Raw genomic sequence first — 18,366 nt, 5'->3', positions numbered from 1 at the left:
CGTTTAGCTCTATTCGCTACTCCTACTCGGGCTGCTGATTTTCTTCCCCATCTGTCCGCAGACAGGGGCATCAGTCCGCGAACACGAATGTGAAAGGCCGTCATCTGATGTTAGCCGCATACATTTCAAACTTTTTTTTAACAAAGCGGATGAAATTCATGCAAATTCGGTCGGATATCATATAAACATGACGGATTTTATACAAATCATGCAGAAACGGTTACGTTTTAAGCATATTTTCAACTAAAAACGAAACCGGACTAGTCTACGACCGACGCGACGGGATTCCAAAGACATCTCCATGACCCGTAGCGGTGAGCCTCGGAGGTATATGCTTCAGCGCAAAGGACGGCTTGCTTCCCCACCGCTCATCGGAGTGGAACCTGTTGAATATATGAGCAAATTACTACGAGATTTAATCCGAATAAACAAAAGATAAATCATGACAGCACTAGCAGAGATTGAACTAATCATGCGAAGTAGCGTACTAGATAAACAGATCACATCTAGGGCACATACTAGAAACATGAATTCTACCACAATCTCGAACAAGAAGAATAGAATTACATACGATGCAACGGGAGCAGCACCGCCGGCGTTGATGTTGTCGCCCATGTCGTTGAGGATGAGATTGCCAAGGTCGGGGAAGAAGTCGTCGTTGGCGAAGTCGTCGCTGCCAGCAGTCGCGCAAGTGCGTTTCCCAAAAATCTGATCGCCCCTCTCTCGTACAGGATCACGAGAGGCGGGGTTTCGGAGGCCTGTTGCCCCTTGTCGCGGTGCACGCCGACTATATAGTGCGGGCCGGGTAGGTCGTGGGAGTAAACCCCACGTCCGAGCCGCGATCCAAGAGAATCGGAAACGGTTCAGTAATTAAGGCGTCCGTTAATTATTAATTAATGACTCATTATTATTTCCCGAGCAACAAAAATATAGACAACATGCATAGCTCTGCCCTCGGCTCGGCTCAATCCCGCAATTCGCGGCGCGGCGCGGCACGTCGTGACGAGGCGTGGCGTGGCGAGCAAGGAGGAAGAGCACGCGTGCAGGTCTCCTCTTCTCATGCTCATACAAGTGGTAGAAGAGCTCGCCTTATAAAGAGGTGCAAATCTCACTCATCTTCTGGGATGGGACTAAATTTTAGTCTCACTCACACCACTCACATGTGTGCATGAATGGGCCAAGAGAATTTCAGAATTTTAGTTGGGCTTTGGGCCAAAAGCCCACTAGCAAATTCGAACAATCCTCCACAAACTCTCATTATCACATCTCATCATTTAGTTTCAAAATATTGTTTATATACCGGTGCTTAGTGGAGACTGTGAAGTTGAACTTCCACTTAGAGTTTTATGCTACACTAGATCACAACTTGAATAGTGGACTATGCCTTGAACTACAAGTTTTCTACGAGACTAGTTTCACACATTCTTGACCGATACTGGGCTGCCGCAAGGTTTCCTCACGGGTGGAGCGTATACGTCATACTCCAGGGCCTTTCATGAATTTATTAGAGAACACCCAATTCTCACATACTGCGACGTTAACAGTCAAATTCATATAGGTGTGTTCCTCAGGAGATGCTGTGCACGACAACATCTTTGCTTATTCAAATAAGCCACTTGGAACACATTAAGATAAATATCAACATGTCATGCAGATCAGGAGAGTATTGCATCTTCACGGAGTGGGATAATTAAAATAGGGATACTCTCCTCTCAACTGACCAACAGCTTGTCTCCCACCTCTACTTCACGGGATCTCCGATCACATAGAGTGGGTTACCACTATGCACAACTCATGCGGTGGGTCTCAAACCCATCTCCATCGATACATTATCTATCACATTACGTGATAGACCCTTTGTGAAGGGATCTACCAAGTTTTTCGATATTTGGATATAATCCAACGTAATAACTCCAGAGTTCCTCAATTTTCTGACAGATTTTAGTCTCCTCTTCACATGCCTTGAGGACTTCACATTGTCCTTAGAACTGTTTTTCTTGACGATCACAGTTTGATTATCACAGTTCATCAGGATAGGGGTATTGGTTTTTCAACCATAGGTAAGTCCACCAAGAGCTCATGAAGCCACTCTGCTTCAACAGTGGCAGTGTCTAATGTTGTGAGTTCTGCTTCCATAGTTGACCTCGTTAAGATGGTCTGCTTGCAAGACTTCTAGGAAACAGTGCCACCACCAAGTGTAAAAACATAACCACTTGTGGCCTTAATCTCATCAGCATCGGATATCCAGTTTGAGTCACTATAACCCTCCAGTACCCTTGGATACCCGGTGTAGTGAATCCCATAGCTCGTAGTGCCTTTCAAGTAGCGCATAACTCTCTCAAGCGCATGCCAATGATCATCTCCCGGTTTTGACACAAACCGACTCAGCTTGCTCACAACAAAAAAGATGTCAGGCCTTGAGGCACTCGCCAAATATATAAGCGAGCCAATAATCTAAGAATAACTTAGTTGATCTCTAGCAATCCATCGATTCTTCGAAGCAACACACTAGCATCATATGGAGTTGGAGAAGGCGTGCAGTCGATATACCCAAAACGACTGAACATCTTTTCCACATAGTGACACTAAAGCGGTGTGATCCCACCATTCTCATCTCTCAACAGCTTGATGTTTAAGATAACATCAGCTACTCCTAGATCCTTCATCTCAAAACGGCGAGATAAGAAATCCTTAACCTCCTTGATTAGATCAAGTTTGGTTCCAAAGATCAGCATGTCATCGACATACAGACAAAGAATAACTCCTTCGCTCCCACCATGGCGATAGTACACACACTTGTCGCCATCGTTTACTACAAAGCCGACATCAGTTAATGTTCTTCCGAATTTCTCATGCCACTCCTTAGGAGCTTGTTTAAGGCCATATAAAGACTTTAATAACTTGCACACCTTTCCTTCCTGACTAGGTACTACAAAACCATCTGGCTGATCCATGTAAATTTCCTCCTTCAGCTCTCCATCAAGGAAAGCCGTCTTAACGTCCATTTTATGAACGAGAAAACCATGTGAGGCAGCCAGTGATAGTAGCACCCAAATTGTGGCCAGTCTAGCCACGGGTGAGTAAGTATCAAAGAAGTCTTCACCTTCTTTCTGGGTATAACCCTTAGCCACAAGTTGTGCCTTGTACTTTTCAATCGTAACATCAGGTCTAAGCTTCTTCTTGAACACCCACTTACATCCTATAGGTTTGCACCCATAAGGACAATCAGTGATCTCCCAGGTTTCATTAGCTAAGATGGAATCCATCTCGCTACGAATAGCTTCCTTCCAGTAGTCAGCATCAGGAGATGCATAGGCTTTTGAAATAGTCCTGGGTGTATCATCCACGAGGTACACAATGAAATCATCACCAAAGGACTTTGCAATCCTTTGTCTCTTACTCCTCACAGGATTCCCATTGTCACCCTCAACAGGATTCTCAACGTGTTCCATCGCAACGGTGGGTTCAGGAATTACAGCGAATTCCTCACTAGATGAAGTAGGTATCTCCTGATTTGATGAACTCGACATATCATTCATAGGAAATATGTCCTCAAAGAAAGTTGCATCATTTGACTCCATAATTGTACCAACATGCATGTCGGATACCTCAGATTTTATTATCAAAAATCTATAACCAATGCTATGAAAAGGATAGCCTAGAAGAACACAATCCATGGTTTTTGGTCCAAGCTTGTGCTTCTTGGGAATTGGTATATTGAGTTTTGCCAAACAACCCCAAGTACGTAGGTAAGAGAGTTTCAACCTTTTCCTTTCCCATTCCTCAAATGGAGTCATGGTCTTATGCTTTGTGGGAACTCGATTTAGTACATGACACGCAGTCATTAGCGCCTCCCCCCGCTATTCCTTGGAGAGACCCGATGTGTCTAACATGGTGTTAACCATATCAATTAGAGTTCGATTCTTTCTTTCGGCTACCCCATTTGACTGAGGTGAGTAGGGAGGCGTCCTCTCATGGATTATACCATGTTCCACACAAAACAAATCAAATTCATTGGAAAAATACTCTCCACCACAATCAGACCTAAGCCGTTTAATTTTTTGATCAAGTTGGTTCTCTGCCTCAGCTTTATAGTTTTTGAAGAAAGTTAAAGCCTCATCTTTTGATTTCAGAAGATACACATAATAATATCTAGTGGAGTTATCAATCAACGTCATGAAATATCTCTTTCCACCTTTTGTCAACACGCCATTCATCTCACAGAGATCCGAATGTATAAGCTCTAGTGGCGCCAAGTCTCTTGCCTCTGCAGCCTTATGGGACTTGCGAGGTTGCTTAGCTTGCACACATACTTGGCACTTGGAGCCTTTGACAGTAGATATTTTCATAATTAAATACATATTGGCTAGCCGCGTCATGCAAGCAAAGTTACTGTGACAAAGTCGTGAATGCCAAATGTCAGACTCATTATTGTGGCAAACATTATTAATAACTTTAGTGCAAATATCTGACAAAGATAGGCGAAACAAGTCTCCGTTCTCATAGCCTTTTCCAACAAATTGTCCATACTTAGAAATTACAACTTCATTGGACTCGAAAACCAACTTAAAACCATCTCGACATAAATGGGAACCGCTAACAAGATTTTTATTGATGGACGACACATGATGAACGTTCTTCAGATGCACGGTCTTCCCCGAAGTAAACTTCAGATCGACCGTACCGACACCTCGAACGGTGGCATGTGACTCGTTCCCCGTCAGCACGAGAGAAAGTCCATGTGACCTGGTAAGAAGAAAACATGGAGGCGTCACCACAAACATGTACATTGGGGCACCGGTGTCAATTAACCAATCAGGAGATTGAAATACTGAAAGGATGGTAGGAAGAATACCGTACCCATATTCCTTCATATCAGTATCACCGATGACAACATTAGCGTACTTTCCGCTCTTCTCATGTTCGCGCTCCTCAAAGCGATTAGGACACTTCGGAGCCCAGTGATTAGGATCACCGCAGACATGGCAAAGTCCCCCCTTCTTATGAGAATTCTTCTTGAAGTTGGTAGAATGTGACGGCTTGTTCTTTGTATCAAACTTGCCTTTGCCCTGAGTTTTGTTCTTGTTGTTTTTGAACTTGTTGGGCTGGAAGTTCTTCTTCTGTACCATGTGGGCACTAGAAGCTCCCTCGGCAACTCGAGCACGTGTGTCCTTTTCTCTCGCCTTCTCTTCAACATCAAGAGTACCAATGAGATCCGCAACGGAAAACTCCTGTCTCTTGTGTTTCAGGGAAGTAGCAAAATTGTTCCACAAAGGTGGAAGCTTGGCAATGATGCCTCCAGCAGCACACACTTGAAGTAATCGAGTTCCTTTGTGAGAGATTGTATCTCATGAGCCTACTGGACAACAGAACGCTCATCCGTCATCTTGTAGTCATAGAATTGCTCCATGACATACAACTCGCTGCCAGCGTCCAAGGCCCCAAACTCGGCCTCGAGCGCAGCCCACATGTCCTTGCTGTTGTCAAATGACATATACAAATCCATAATGGAAACGTTAAGAACACTCAGAAGGGCGCCTTTAAAGAGAGTATCAATCTTCTCAAAAGCTTCCTGTTGTGCAGGATTAAGATCGCCCTCGGGCTTGCCCTTGGTGGCATCATAGCAGTACATGGTCTGGAACCAGTAAGAAGGTCTCGTGCGCCACCTCTTTTATTGCACCCCTTTAAAGGTAGGCAGCTTCAGATGCGCAGCAAAACCACTCGGAGTAAATTGACTACGATCAGGTTTTTGGATTGTTGAATATATGAGCAAATTACTACGAGATTTAATCTGAATAAACAGAAGATAAATCATGATAGCACTAGCAGAGATTAAACTAATCATGCGAACTAGCATGGTAGATGAACATATCACATCTAGGGCACATACTAGAAACATGAATTCTACCACGATCTCGAACAAGAAGGATAAAATCACATACGGTGCAGCGGGAGCAGCACCGCTGGCATTGATGTTGTCGCCCATGTCGTTGAGGATGAGATTGCCGAGGTCATGGAAGAAGTCGTCGTTGGCGAAGTCGTTGCTGCCAGCAGCCGCACGAGTGCGCTCCCCAAAAACCTGATCGCCCCTCTTCCGTACAGGATCACGAGAGGCGGGGTTCCGGGGGCCTACTATCCCTTCTCGCGGTGCACGCCGAAAGGAGGGATGAAGAAGACTTGCGTGGCAACACAATGATCTGGAATGGTGGTGTGAAATCATACGATGCGACGACGGCTAGGGTAGACGTCTGCCTGACTATATAGTGCGGGCCGGCTAGGTCGTGGGTGTAAACCCCACGTTCGAGTCGCGATCCAAAAGAATCTAAAACGGTTCAGTAATTAACGCGTCCGTTAATTATTAATTAATGACTCATTATTTTTTCCGAGCAGCAAAAATATAGACAATGTGCATAGCTTTGTCCTCGGCTCGGCTCAATCCCGCAACCCGCGGCGCGCTGTGACGAGGCATGGCGTTGCGAGGCGAGCGAGGAGAAGCGCGCGTGTAGGTCTCCTCTTCTCATACTTATACAAGTGGTAGAAGAGCTCACCTTATAAAGTGATGCAAGTCTCATTCATCTTCCGGGGTGGGACTAAACTTTAGTCTCACTCACACCACTCACATGTGTGCATGAATGGGCCAAGGGAATTTCATAATCGTAGTTGGGCTTTGGGCCAAAAGCCCACTAGCAAATTCGAACAGAACCGCCGCCTGATGCTTCAGCCGGAGAGGAAGGGTTCCTATGCTGCACGGACCAAAGTTGATTCTTGGGTAAGGAGACGACGGTGGCCGGCGAGAGGGAAAGACACTGTCTGTGTACGCCGGTGGTGCCTCGACGGTGGCCTTCCTAGGACCCAAGCGGCGGTGCCTCGGCGGTGGCCTTCCTCTACTCACCAACACCTCATGTTTTTCACCGGTGACGGCAGCCTCACACCGCAGGCCAAACCAGTGAACTCTCGTACTCCCCTCCGCGTGGGCATCCACTACTGTGTCTTCACTGGCTCCGGGTCGTTCCCTTCATAATACTCATCATCATTCACTGCGTTGGTTCTCTCGGCGCGGCAGGGTCAACTTTATCAACAAACGACAGCCATCGGATGAGGCATGTACGTGGAATGGCTGACAGTAGGGACCCACATGGCATGTACGTGGATTGGCTGACAGTAGGGACCCACATGGCCCATGGCCGCATGCAACAAGTGCCCCGTGTATTATGCGAAAACAAATAATTTCTCCCCCTGACAGGTTTGACCCACCAGCTACATCTTCGCACGCAAGGAAGTGCTTCCTTTATTACACGAAAATAAAAAGTTTCCTCTCCCTGACAGCTGAGACCCACCAGCTTTATTATGATCCTTTTTATGAAAATATAGATTGTACCCAAGATCCTAAATTGATTTCTTTTTATTCTAACTCGAAAAAGAAGAAATAAAAAAAACCAGAAAACATCTTCGCACGCAAGGAAGTGCCACCTTATTATGCGAAAAAATTGATTCCCCCTGCTAGCTGGGACCCGCCAGATTTGGAGGCTGACTTGTGGGCCTACTAAGTTAACGCATACGCAGGGCTTTGTCAACTTAGTCAATAAACGATTCTAGATGCACTGACCGTTTGATGTTAATCCAATGGCCAAGCTGCGTCTTCAACCTCTGGTCTTGTTGCTCCAGCCGCCCAAACCTGCGCCCGCCGTACCGCCTGCTCCAGCCTCCCATGGCCGAGTGTGCTGCCGTGCAGGTCTCACCGCCCGACCATACTACTACTGGTCAGGCCTTCCCTCTACTCACCCATGCCCCATGTTATTCTCCAAAGATGGCAGCGTCAAACCGCAGCCGAAGTGGTCAACCCTCATACTCCCCTCCGCGTGGGCATCCACTGTTGTGTATTCCCTGACTCCGGGTCGTTCCCTTCCTAGGTCGCGCCGTAGTCCACCACCTTGGTGCTCTCGGGTGGTACGACGTCTTCAACGCGGTCAACAAATGACATCCATCAGAAGAGGACTGTAAGTGGAGAGGCTGACAGCTGGGTCCATGGCCGCACGCAAGGAAGTGCCTCCTATTACGCGCAAAATAATGATTCCTCCACCTGACACCTCGGACCTATCATAGCCCTAGAGTATTGCTTGTAATTAGTTGCATTCACATCGATGCATCATGTTTGAGTTTATATGAATTTGAAATGGGGATGCTCAAACCCTAGCACCAGATGAAATTCAACTAGGTTCAAATTCAAATCTTTTCAATGAACCAAAATGCCCTCCAAAAAAGTTCATGATTTTTTTATTAAGGTGAAAACCTCTGCCAAAAAATGATGAACATATTTCTAGGACATTCTGGATTTTTGAATTAACTCATATTGTATTTGAATTGGGGCATTTAAATTCTATAAATATTTTAAATGCTCTAATAATTCTGAAAAATAGTTGAGGGCTGTTGGGAATAATCTAGTATGTGCCCACAATTTATTTCAGGATTTTATAAAGTGGTTTAGTATTTTACTAAATCCAAAAAAACAAAGACAGAAAATAGAAAACACAAATAAAAGGAGAGAGAGAGGTTACCTGTGGCTTACCTGGCGCCCACTTGGCCCAGCGCTGGCGGCCCAACCCACCTCCCCTTTGCCAGTCGTCATCAACCTCTGCCTACTGGTAGAGGCGAGACAGCGCGGTGTGCGCCCGCATGCCACGCCACCTCCCTGCCTCCCTGTAGTGCTGGCGAGCAGGAAAACTCACGGGAGACGTCCGGATCGAGCAGACGCCCCCACGCCTCCCCCTCGCTCCTCCTCGTTCGATCCCCACCATGGCCGAGACCACCATGACCGCAACATCGTCGTTGTCGCAGCCATCGCCTTCCCATCGTCCCCTCGACATGCCCAAGAGCTTTGCCTCGACGCCCCCGTCCTCTACGTCGAGCCACGCACCACCGGGCGCCCCAGAACGCCCTCTCTGCCGTTGTCTTCAAGCTCGAGCGCCGGAGATCGCGACCGTCGGCCCGTCGACTCCAGAGCCTCCCCTGAGCCGCCGACCTTCTCTTCGACTTTGCAGTGAGCCTCTCCGTCGTTCCCCTCTACTTCCCGTGTCGATTTCTCCCTCTAGCTAGCTTCGCCGTCGCGGCGAGAGCCTTGCTCCGCCGGCCACGTAGCCGACGCGGCCACAGCTGCTGCCGCCTATGTTTGAGGGCGTGGTTGTGCTCAGCGTGGTCCCAGTAGCCCAGAACAAGCATCTGTTCGTCCTCCCGTCCACCGTAGCATCATTCCCGTCGAGGTTCGAGCTCCGGCTACCGCACCGGCCATTCCCGCCGTCGTTCTGGTCCACCCCGTCTCGCGCTAGCCGCACCGTTGGACGCGGACGAGCCTCAGCTGCACGTAGATCCCCACTGCCGTCCATTTGGTCGCCGGAGGGCAAAACCCGAGCATCGCCGCCGACTCTGCACGTCGCCAGCGGCTAACCGCCGACGTAACCGGCCATTAGGGCCTAAGCACCCTACTAACTACCCCCTGGGGTCAATGACAGCCAGACCCCACCGCCTAAATAACCGGCTAACTAAAATAGATTAAGATTAATCTAATTCTACTGGACCCACACGTCAGCATTGACTTTGCTGACGTGGCCGTTGACCGGACCCACCTGTCTGTGACTCGAGCCAGCACTGTGAGGCTGACCAGTGGGACCCACTGGTCAGGTTTGACCTGGACCGGCCCGGTTGACCCGCTGACATCATAGTGTCATCATGCTGATGCAGTAATCACTTTTCTAGATTTTAAATAAATCTAAACGATTTAATTATTTTCAGAAAATATCCTCAACTTCTAAAAATCATAGAAATTCAACCGTAACTCCAAATGAAATAATTTATATATGAAAAATTATCAGAAAAATCCAAGCTATCCATCTGTACCTTTTTCATGCATGTTAGAACAACTTTTGGCTATTGTTTAGGACAAATCAAATGAATGGCATTTAAATAACCACATGTGGAGTTTGAATTTGAACCTTTGGTTCAAACCAACTTCATTTAATCTGGTTGCTAGTTGCATTAGCTCAAATCATAGCATATTGCCATGTCATGATCATGCATCATACCATTGCATTGCATTGATTGTGTTCTCTCTTGTTTTCCGGTGTTTGTCCCCTCTCAGCAGACGTTGTTTCGATGATGTGATCGATGACACCGATGAAGAGCTATACTATCTTCAGAAGTGCAAGGCAAGCAAAAACCCTTGTTCATTCCGATACAATCCCACTCTCTCGCTTCTGCTCTCTTTTACTGCATTAGGACAACAACGCTTCAACTGTTACATGCTGCGGTAGTTGAACCCCTTTCCTCTGCATGACCTGTCATTGCCACAGTAAATAGATGAAACCCACTAGCATGAGTAGGAGTTGTTTGAGCCCTGATGTGCCTACTCATTCATGCTTGTTGTCATGCCTGCTACTGCTTAGAGTTGAGTCAGGTCTGATTCATCGGGGATGAATTGGAATGTGATGAACATGTCTTACTATTGAGATCTAAGTGTGTGAACATGATTTGGTAAAGGTAGCGGTGAGAGGCCATGTAGGAGTACATGGTGGGTTATCTCATTGAAGCCGTCCTCAGGAACTGAGTTCTGTGTTTGTGGTCCATGAACAATTACTACCACACATTGGGTTCCGGTAACTCGACCCATCTCGGCTTATTAATCGCCTTGATCTCTGTCCAGGAGTTACAACTAGTTTCTGGTGTTTGTAGGATATGTGTTGGGGACCGTGCGTAGCGCTGACCCTAGGGGTGGGCTATGATGCGGTAGAGACACGAGGCACAGTGTACCGAGACGCCCATTTGGTGCCTCGGGAACCCTGCTCTCATCGTTTGGGGCCGTGAGTGAAACCCTGACCGGATCTCCTTGCGAATGGAACCCGAATAGGCGATAAACCTGGACTAGAGACTTGTGTGGTTAGTCAGGTCGTGGCCGACTCCCTCACCAGCGTTCCGCTTGAAGGTTGCCGAGATACACGACGTGTACATGGCGGTAAGTGGTGAGAGCGTGTGTGAAGAAGTACACCCCTGCAGGGTTAACATCATCTATTTGAATAGCCGCGTCCGCGGTAAAGGACATCTGGGTTGCCTATATAGTTCATAGACAAGTGAAAGTGGATACTCTAAAATGCACAAGATAAGCGTGAGTGCTATGGATGGTGTTCTCGTAGGGAGACGGGAGCGGATCCATAGTGGTGTATTGATTGGTGAATATGTTGACTCGTGTGCGCCACCTCAAAAGAGTTACTTGCAGTAGTAGTTCAGGTTAACCACTGAGTCAAAGCTGGCTTGCTGCAGTTAAACCCCACCATCTCTTTTGTTGATAATGATGCATATGTAGTTAGTTCTGATGTAAGTCTTGCTGGGTACATTTGTACTCACGTTTGCTTAATTTATATTTTTGCAGAGAGACTTCAGTCTCGCTAGTAGTTCTGAGTGGACTTCGACGTTTAGCTTGTTACCGCAGCTACGATCTTGTGCCCTCAGCATGGTCTTGTAGATAGTCAGGCTTCTCAGCCTTTTCATTTGTAGTTGTCTGTACTCAGACAAGTTAAGCTTCCGCTTGTGCTTGTTGCTTGTATGCTCTGTATGTTGGGTCATGAGACCCATGTTTGTAATACTTGGTTCCTCGGAGCCTAATGAATAAATACTTTGAGTCGTAGAGTTTTGTTGTGATGCCATGTTGTATTTACACATATCGAGCATATTATGTGTATGATTGAAATGCTTGGTATGTGTGGGATCCGACAACCTAGTTGTCTATCCTTGGTAGCCTCTCTTATGGGGAAATGTAGTCTAGTGCTTCCACTGAGCCATGGTAGTCTGCTACAGCCCGGTTTACCGGAGTCCTGTTAGCCCAGTTGCTACTGCTCCGGAACACTTAGACTGGCCGGCATGTGTCCTTTGATCCTGTGTCTGTCCCTTCGGGGAAATGTCACGCGGTGTCTTTCGGAGTCCTGTTAGCCTGCTACAGCCCGAATTCACTCATTGATGACCAACACGTTCGTTGCTGGGTCATGTATGCATGTCCCTGTACGTTAGTGCCACTTTGGGTTCACGACTAGTCATGTCGGCCCGGGTTCTCTGTCATATGGATGCTAGCGACACTATCATATACGTGGGCCAAAAGGCACAAACGGTCCCGGGTCAGGTAAGGTGGCACCCGTGAGGATACCGTGTGTGAGGCCGCAAAGTGATATGATGTGTTATATGCTAGATCAATGTGGCTTATGATCGGGGTCCTGACAATCACCGGCTTCATCTTCGCACAGAAGGAACTGCCTTCTTACCCCCTGACAGCTAGAACCCACCGGGTTGAAGCAAAGGTAGCATTATCTGTCCGGCCGCGAACGTGTACATACATAGCGGTCGATCGGTGTCTCTGTAGCGACGTACCGTGGCCGAGTAAGGAGCGGCACGTGTTGAAGTAGAGGCGCCGACGTAGCATGTCACACAGTCCCGTCTATATCGTGTACACATACGTACGGCCATGCTGCAAGATAGTAAATATGGCTACATATGTACATACGGGCGGGGTCTCTAACGCATACAACGACTAATCCTGTTCATCAGAAGCCAACCAGCTGGGTCGGAATGGAGAAACTGCGTTGTGTTCATGGGGAGGCAACGGATTGCGTCGTGTTCATCGGGAGGTAACAGAATACGTCGTGTTCATCGGGAGCCAACCGGCTTGGACAGAACAGCCGAAACAAGGTCTGGCGTACCACAGAACAAAGGAAACGGGCCTTTTGTTCGACCGCATATGGTCGAAATGGGGTCCTGTTCATCGAGAAGGGTCTGGCGTACCGCAAAACGGAGGAAACGGACTTGTGTTCGACCGTGTACGATCGAAACGAGGCCTTGTTGATTGGGAGGGGTGTGGCGTACCACAAAACAGAGGAAACAGACTTGTGTTGGAGCGCTACGGTCGAAAGGGGGTCTTGTTCATCGGGAGGGGTGTGACGTACCGCAAAACGGGACTCCACGGGCTACTGTTCATCTCCACCGTCAACCTTCTCCACCCTCCACGTGCTCCTGTCCATCCACCGCCGACCTCCTCCAGCCTCCACCTGCGACTGTTCATCCAGCCTCCACCGCTCCTCCACCGGCTACTGTTCAACCAACCCTCTCCATGGGGTCCTGTTCAACCACCCCTCCACGGGCCACTGTTCATCCAGCCCTCCACCGGCTACCGTTCAACCAGCCCTCCACGGGGTCGTCCTGTTCATCCAGCCCTTCACGGGGGTCCTGTTCATCCACCCCCAAAACCGTCTCGATCGATCGGGGTCCTGTTCATCCAACCCCCACCGAGAACTGTTCATCAAGAGGCCGCTTCGATCGGCTTCAGTTAGCAGCAGTAGCGAAGGAATCACTCGGGTTCATTTGATAACAAGGGATCGATCGAGTTTAGTAACGTAGCTAGTGCAATCGCTCGGGTCCAGTTAGAGCGCAACGCCTCACACACACGCGCGTACGTGTACGAGAGAAACGCACAAACCTCCGCGCATCGCTCGGCCCCGACCACCCACAGTAACTGGGAACTCCACTATATTTTCCTCGCCCTCGCTTCTACCACGGTTTTTTCTGTCATGGCGACGACCCAAAGAATGTCATGCAGCTGCGGCTCCGGCCCGCCCAGGACGAAAAGCCCATTTTCTGTCATGATTTTTTGTCATAGAAGTAGGAGCCCACCACATCTATGATGATACCAGGTTTTGTCACAGTTATCATCATAGAAGTGTCATAAGCATGACAAAAAAATTCGTTCAGCCCAAAATGTCACGGATGTGTCTTTTTTTTGTAGTGGAGGCTTAGCTACAAAAGCTAAGCACCAATGCATAGTGGAGAGTAGTTGCTAGGCTTTTTAATGCATTTAGCACTCCACCTTAGCACCAATGCATTGGAGGAGGTCTTAAGGATTGAGCGGCCACTCGCCGCCTCTATCGATTGGGAGGAGATGAGGGGTGGGAGCAGGGCGACGAGGGGTTAATGCAAACCCTACATGGGCAAATATACATCCCCGGAAAAATATGAGGATGGTTTCTGGACCAATATAAAGCCACATGACTTGGACTTGAGCAAGGAGGGCCCAACGCCTAAACCCCTGAGGCGTATGGGGCAGGCGTCCGGTGATTCGAGAGCCCCCGAAGCTCTTCATTTATGGCAGGCTTGACCACCAAGTTTTAGGATAGTCATAGTGGGGAGTAACTTAGACTAGTAACATGCATATGTTACTAGACTATGATACTACATTCATAGTAGGGAGTAACATATAGTTTGTATCATGCAAGCCATCATTTATTAAGATGTAGACCCATTTTGCCTTGGTATGTGTTATGTTACAGTAACATATTATGTTACTCCAAACCTCTCTCCCCTCATTAACTACATGCCACGTAAGCAAATTTTTCTTGGGATGTGTTATGTTACTTGCTAAGTTACTCCTACTATGACCAGCCTTAGGGGATTGGCAAATGGTTGAGTATGGCATTTTGGGGCCTGGGCTCCATTGACCCCTTTTAAACATTCGAAAATCACATTTCATATTTCATAAAATTCTGGAAAAGAACATCCATATTGACATCTGGATGTATTGTACATATGTCTCTTCATGAGAAAACACATTGATTCGTGAGCTACACAAAACAGTGAAAATCATTAGTTTTACATAGTGAACAGTGAACACGTTGTTCGCTGTTTCCAAAATCGTCAATTTGTAAAAAAGAAATGTAGCTTGCCTATCGATGTATTTCATCATGAAGAATTGCACAAATGTTGTATACATGTTTGATAATATGGATTCTTTTAAAATTATTTCGAAACATTTGTTTTGATATTTTACATAAAAAGAGCTCCATGGAGCCCGAGCACCAAAAGGCATTTATGCAAATTGTTTGGGTATGTAGCTGATGACAACAATTTATTTAGCTATATTTGCTACTCGGTATGCTGATATAATGCTCTATTTTTCCTTTGAACTTTATAATGCTCCCATTTGCTCAAACAGAATGTGTATTGCACGGGGAAACTAAAATTATGGGTTTTTAATCAATGCAAAAGCTTTGCTAGTTCGTTGACTAAGGAGAAAAGACCAACTAATTAGGAAAAGCAAGATGAAAATAAAGTTTGCATGAAGGAAAAATCTATCAAGAAATGTCGGGTTACTAGTCTTAAGGCCCGAGAGCTCGCCTTTTGCCTTTGACAATTTGGAGGAGATGAGCGGTGTGAGGAGGACGAGGAAGAAGATGAGCCAGAGGAAGGAGGAGGGGTGCCTAGAATGGAGATGAGGGGTTAATGCAATCCCTACATGGGCAACTGCTTGACCAAGGCATGATGATGTCTCGGCTTGAGGCTGATGATGTCGGTGGCTACTACAGATTGATGAGTATCAGGAGGAAGAGATGGTGGTGTGTGGCAATATGTGTCAATCTATTGCTAGAAAGGTGATTGAATAGGGAAAGTTTGATGTGAGGTCGGTGCGGGGACACCACCCTCTAATCATATCCTTAGATGAAAGTCCAAATGAAGGGGTTTAAGAATTGTTCACTAGTCCTCTGTTAGACTAAAAAAACTTTTCACTAGTCATCATTTGAGGCTTCCAAACTCTAAATTCTCTCATGTTAGAACATTATGTGGAATAGTCTTCACATTTTAATAGCATACATTTTGTGTTATGTAAGATTGCAGATGAAAGGTTATATGCATGAAAAATCATACTTTTGATCCATCACCCTCTTTGAGAGTAGTTTGGACCCCCTCAACTTTAGTGATAGGTATTCCTGATCCTAAAATTGTTAAAATGTTTTTTTGAAATGGTCACTAGGGGGGAAAGACTCCCCACCTGAATATATTTCAAAAGTGGTAGAACTCAGAGTTTTACAAGTTGCGGGAAGGGAGGAAATCACGCCACATACCGGCATGTCCTCTTAGTGTCTCAGTCTTAAGACGATGAGACCAAGTAATTAAATCATCTAGAATAGCAACTAGAGTTTGGGATGCATCAAGTTCAAGGTTCTAGAACACCTTTTTATTCCTAGCATCCCAAATCTTCCACAAAATGAGAAGCAACATAAAGGGTCGAACGGTGTCAGGAGCGTTGGCGGGAGCGTGGTGGAGAAGAGACCAGCAATGGGCGTGGCAAGCGGCCGGAGACCAAGTCGTTGCCAGATCCTGCGAGCAGCTGGGCACGAGAAGAAGAGATGTTCGCGATCCTCCACCGAGTTGTTACACCGAGGAGAGACATCTGAGTCCAGGATGGTTTTCTTGTGCACGTTCTTCCTAGTGTTCAACCAGTCAAGGTAAAACAACCAGCCAAATATCATTACTTTCTTTGGGACTCTTGAGTCCCAAATAGCCGAGAGCATCGGGTTAGCATGCTGGGCAGAAAGTGTGGCATAAGCTCCCCAGGTAGAGAAGGCATCTCCATTAAGTAGCCGCCTAGAGTCCCGGTACCTGAGAGGGGAAAACATCCTGCAACAAAGTGTTTAGAGAGGCAAGCTCTGCGATCGCAGTAGAGGTTAAACGATAATGAAGGGAAAGTTCGATCCTGTCCTATAAAATAGTGGCTACTAGTGCACTGTTGGTATGGTGGGAGAAAAGAGCTGGGAAGACTATAGCCAGAGGTTCTGGCTGTAGCCAACGATCTATCCAAATGAAGGTGGATCGTCCATCGCCAACAGTGCAATGGGAAATCTCTCTCAAACTTTGTAGGTGTTTAAAAATGTTCTTAGCAAGGAAGGATATGTTCTTGCCAAGGCCTATGTGGAGAGGTGAGTGGTGGAGGACCCAGTCCTTCCAAGGTAAGTTGTTGGCATGAAGGAATTTGTAAGCAAATTTCAGCAGTAGACAAAAGTTTTGTGCATGCAAGTTCTTAACACCTAGACCACCTGCCGCTTGAGGAGTACAAACCTTGTCCCAAGCAACCAAGCATTTCGCTCCGGAGCAAGTCTCATCATTAAACCAGAAAAAGGTGCATCTACGCTTATCGATAGCCTCTATAACCTGGGAGGGAGAGAAAAACAGAGCATAAAGTACGTGGGAAAACTATCTAGGACGGCAAAAAGAAGGACAAGTTTGCTTCCGCGAGAAAGAAGCAGAGCACACCATCCGGAGAGGTAAGTGTCGCAGTGGTCTATCACAGGTTGGAAAGCCAACGGGGGTAGCTTATGCGGGAAGAGAGGAAGGCCGAGGTAGGTTTGCGGGAAGGAGGCGATGTCGGTGGCTAGGTCAGCAGCAAGGGTTGCGGCCTCAACAGGGCCAATGTTTAGTGGAATGAGGTCGTCTTTGTGAAGTTGATTTGGAGTCCAGTGGTTGCAGCAAAATCGTCTAGGATAGCCTTTAAGTGTTTTGTGGCATCGGGAGTAGCCTTGACTATGATGAGGGTATCGTCGGCGTATTGCAAGACGGGGCAGGGTAGATGCGGGCAGAGGGGGTGAAATAAGAGGCCATCATTGTTAGCTTTTATGATCAATGGTTGTAGGATGTCTGCAATGATGATAAAGAGATGGGGGAGCGTGTCACCTTGGCGAAGACCATTTTTGCACTGAATCCATCTACCAGGAACTTCGGTAAGCATAACGGCAGTGGAGCCGGTGCCAAGGAGTGCTTCAATCCAATCACACCAACGATCGGGGAAACCCCTAATCTTTAAAGTGTGCAGGAGCGACGTCCAACAAACAGAGTCGAAGACCTTTTATAAATCGAGTTTGATCACAAGAGTGGGGGCTTTGCGTTTGGCATAGCAGTGAAGAATATCAGCAGAATAGAGGAAGTTTTCGGAGATATTACACCCAGAGATAAACCCTGTTTGATCAGCGTGGACCAGGAGAGGGATTAGAGTTTTTAGCCAGTTGGTCAAGAGTTTAGCGATACCCTTAATAGGGTAGTTCTGCAGGGAGATGGGTTGGAAGTCTGCAGGGGATCGTGCCTCGTTACTCTTAGGGAGCAGAATGATCAGGGCCCGGTTCATGCAAGAGATGTCATAGTTAAGCGAGTGGAAATCCGAGAACAAATCCTTAATCTTGCCTTCTAGAATGTGCCAAAATTTCTAATAGAAGCCCGGGTCGAAACCATCTGGGCCCGGGTTAGCATGTTGGTTCATGGATAGGAAGGCGTGCGCGATTTCATCGTCCGTAAAGGGGGCATCCAAGTATTGAAGCTGGGGAGTGGGAGAGGGGTAGAGATCATGAAGGGAGAAACACCAAGCTGGTTGAAAGGCGGTACCTAGAAGCAAAGCATAGAAGCCCGATAAAATGTTAGATTTAGCGTCATGCGAGAAGAACTCGGAGCCATTTGATACCATGACATTGATTTTGTTATTACGGAGGCGAGCGGAGGAGAGGCATGGAAGTTACGAGA

At 47.1% G+C, this 18,366-nt stretch overlaps 1 pseudogene; it reads right to left on the bottom strand.

The window, feature by feature from the left end:
• Positions 1 to 15,885: 15,885 nt before the first annotated feature.
• LOC147959255 (uncharacterized) lies at positions 15,886 to 16,478 on the bottom strand (annotated as a pseudogene).
• Between the last annotated feature and the right edge of the window lie 1,888 nt (positions 16,479 to 18,366).

This window comes from Triticum urartu, chromosome 7A, assembly GCF_056163025.1.
Source record: "Triticum urartu cultivar PI428250 chromosome 7A, HENAU_Tu73, whole genome shotgun sequence".
Taxonomy (NCBI): Eukaryota; Viridiplantae; Streptophyta; class Magnoliopsida; order Poales; family Poaceae; genus Triticum; species Triticum urartu.
Note: the sequence above shows the minus strand (reverse complement) of the source record. Positions and strands in the feature narration are given on the sequence as shown.